Consider the following 4,062-nt stretch of genomic DNA (forward strand, 5'->3'; position numbering starts at 1 on the left):
TAAGGAAATTATTGTATGTAACCATTCACCTTTAAGGGAACTACTTTAAGTGCGGCACTACTTGTTTGGCTTCTGTATACTGTAATACCGACAGTGACCACACCAGTGTATAAGTGTTGTGACAGGATAACTGGGGCAGATTCGCCCGGACCTTCGAATAGAAAAGACCTGTTTGTTGTTATTTCTGAAGTCTGTGTATTGATTAACTGCACAACCCACAGACTTTACAGCTAGCTTTTGCTAGACACTTTATTGAGCACATGTGGGCTAGGTACAGTATCTGTAGAGGCCTCCATCTTGACTGCTGCCTTGTGGGTAGCTGTTGTGTATGTACCTTTAAGGGAATAACTGGTCTCAGACTGCAGTGCCGGCAGTGGCCACCCCTGTATAAAAGGCCCTAGCAGGCTTCTGTAGTTTCAGTTTCCAGGTTGTCTCCATTCAGTAAAGACTTGTTATAATGAACTCCTGCAGTCCGTGTCTCAATTATACACGGACATAATACTGGCGACGAGTAAGAAACAAACTTCCCTGCAACTCGGCAGCACCTCAGACGACATTATTGAAGGTCGAAGACAGAAGAAAGAAAAAAAATAATCCAAAGAAACTCAAGAAACGGGCATCGACCGTGGGCAACCGCCCTCCAAATCATCAAATTGAAAAGTGCAGGAGAGACTGTCGAGAGCCAGGCTTGGTTCTCCAGTCTGTGGTTTCCCAGCTAATCGGGCTGGTGGCAGGTAGTGCACTGATCCTTCCTGGGCTGCGGCGGGCTAGAGCTCGATCGGGTGGCTCTGCAACGGGGCCGGGCAGCGAGCCGGGAAGCAAAGAGAGAGAGAGAGGGTGGAGTACACAGGGCGCGGCCAGTGCTTCGAAGCCGGGCAGCGTTCGGACCTAAGAAGAGGGAGGGAAGTGTCCCAGAGGGTCCGCTCCATGACGGGAATGGTTCTTCAATTAACGGAGCAAACATTGAAGCGCGATAGAAAAATAAAAATACCGCGGAGAGCGGCATTGACAGCAGCGATCGGGGAGGCGCGAAGACCATAGGGCGTCGCCATTACAGGATAGTAAAATAAATATAATCACCAGCAACAGTGTTGGCAGCAGCGGCAGCGGCGGGAAAGCGCGGGAGGCGCCATCTTAACTTGGCGGGGAAGAAGGAAAAGCGCGGGAGGCGCCATTTTGATCCATCGGGGACGAAGGCAAAGTATGGGAGGCGCCATCTTAGATTTTCAAGATGCCAAAGACTGGCGATATCACTGCCTTCGATAATGCAATAGAAGACTGGACCACGTATGTGGAAAGAGTCGAGGTATATTGCGAGGCAAACAAAATAGCCGATGAGAAAAAGGCATCGGTATTGCTAAATTTAATGGGCGCAAGAACGTACGGCCTATTGCGGGACCTGATTACTCCAGCCAAACTGAAGGCGAAGAGTTTTAACGAAATTGTTGCTATCCTACAGGAACACCTAAATCCTACACCGCTGCTGATAGCAGAAAGATTTAAATTCCACAGGAGAAATCAGCATAAAAATCAGAGCAATGCTGATTACCTTACGGAACTACGCAAGTTATCAAAGCACTGCCAGTTCGGAGCAGGACTGGCAGATACCTTACGGGACAAATTTGTCTGTGGACTCCTGAGTGAAGGAACCCAGAAGAGGTTACTCTCAGAGAAAGAGCTGACGCTAGATAAGGCTTTCAGCATGTCAGTATCGTACGAAGCAGCAGCAAGGGGAGCTGTGGAAATACAACAAAAGCCACAGGAATACGGCACCCACGAAATGACACGGGGGTTTGCAAAATGTTATCGCTGCGGCAGAACAAACCATGACCAGAAGGACTGCTGGTCCAAGGACAAAATATGCAGGCAATGCGGAAAGATGGGACACATTGCATGAGTTTGCAGGTCTGGGAAGAAGACTAACGACAACAAAAAGGCTACTAAGGAACCGTACAGGAAAGTACAAAAGATGACGGACAGTAGTTCCGAAGACCAGATGAGCGATAGTGAATCCGGGAACAAGAGACTAAGCTGTCTCAAACTTCACAACGTAATCGCAGAAGAGGATCACCGCACCATTTGGGTCACCCTCACGATAGCAGGGTCCCAAGTCAAAATAGAATTGAATACAGGATCAGCTCTAACCGTCATGAATCGACGAGACTACGAGCGGCTATTCTCACACATACCCTTGAGAGAGACATCCATTGTCTTGAGGACGTATACGGGGCAAAAAGTATACCCCAGAGGAAAAATAAGGGTGCCTGTCGAATACAACGGCAAGAAAATACGGAAATTGTATCTCTACATCCTGCAAGATGGTGGACCACCGTTATTGGGACGTGAATGGATCAGAAAGATAAGTTTAGACTGGCACTCCATTCAGGCACTGACGGTGGCTGGTAAAAAGGATGACGACGTCACCCCTGGATGATTGTCAACAATCTTAGCTGACGCCAAAGAGGTATTTCAACAAGAACTGGGCACTCTTAAAGGCGTAACCGCCTCGATAAAAATAGAGGAGAATGCAATTCCCAAGTTTTTCAAAGCAAGACCGGTACCATATGCAATTCGCCCAGCCGTCGAGGCAGAGCTGGAGAATCTGGAGAATGCAGGCGTGTTATCTAAGGTAGACTGGAGCGAGTGGGCGACACCCATCGTTCCTGTCATGAAGAAAATGTTAAACAATAAGTCTGAGGAGCCAAGGAAGGTTAGCATCTGTGGGGACTTCAAGGTGATGGTGAACCCAGTCCTTCACACAGTACAATATCCTCTTCCAAGGATAGAAGATATCTTCGCCTCACTATCTGGAGGGAAGCGTTTTACAAAAATTGACCTAGCACAAGCATATTTGCAGATGGAGGTTGAAGAATCCTCTACGAAGTATCTCACGATAAACACTCACAAAGGTCTTTACCAGTATAATCGACTGGTATTCGGAGTAGCATCAGCTCCGGCAATATGGCAAAGAGCGATGGAACAAGTCCTGCAAGGGATTCCGGGGACTCAGTGTTACTTGGACGACATCCTAGTGACAGGTGAAGATGACAATGAACACCTTGCCAACCTAGAGCAGGTGCTCACTAGACTACGTGAACATGGGCTATGAGCCAATCGCCCCAAGTGCGAGTTTTTTAAGAAACAGATATCGTATTGTGGCCACGTGATTGATGAAGAGGGGTTGCATAAGTCCCCTGACAAAATTGAAGCAGTGGTTAAGGCTCCAGCACCTGAAAATGTGTCGCAACTGAGGTCATTCCTCGGATTGGTGAATTAGTACCATAAGTTTTTGCCGAATTTGTCCACAATTCTGCATCCACTGAACACCCTACTACGAATGGGGGTAGCTTGGAAATGGAGCGATGAATGTAAGCGGGCCTTTCAGAAGAGTAAGGACCTAATCACTTCAAGAGAAGTATTGGCTCACTACAACCCATCACTACCGATAAGACTGGCATGTGATGCGTCTCCCTACGGCATTGGGGCGGTACTGTCACATAAATTCCTTGATGGGTCAGAGAGGCCGATAGCTTTTGCGTCACGCTCGTTAACTTCAGCCGAGCGTAACTACGCCCAGATTGACAGAGAGGCCCTCAGCCTGGTGTGGGGGGTGAAGAAGGTCAATCACTACCTGCACGGTCAGAAATTTACTCTACCAACTGATCATCAACCTCTCGTCTCCATTTTCAACCCTCAGAAGGGCGTACCGATAATGACGGCACAACGGCTACAGAGGTGGTCCCTTTTCCTAGGGGCACACCAATATGACATTGAGTACAAAGGAACTAAACAGCATGGGAATGCTGATGGATTGTCGCGCCTACTGTTGCCGACGGTGGAAGAAGAACTGGCAGTGGATCCAGTGGAGTTATTCCACTCGACTATAGTCGAATGTCTCCCTGTGACGAATGCAAACATAGAAAAGGAAACACGAAATGACCCGACACTCTCCTGGGTCTATGATTTAACGGTGAAGGGATGGCCAGCACATGGTGAACCACTGCTGCCAGCATTCTCGCCGAGAAGAGAACAGCTGTCAGTGTGCAGAGGAACCTTGATGTG

The sequence above is a fragment of the Somniosus microcephalus genome, chromosome 7 (assembly GCF_052327205.1).
Source record: "Somniosus microcephalus isolate GS21.2 chromosome 7, FLI_Smic_1.0, whole genome shotgun sequence".
NCBI lineage: Eukaryota > Metazoa > Chordata > Chondrichthyes > Squaliformes > Somniosidae > Somniosus > Somniosus microcephalus.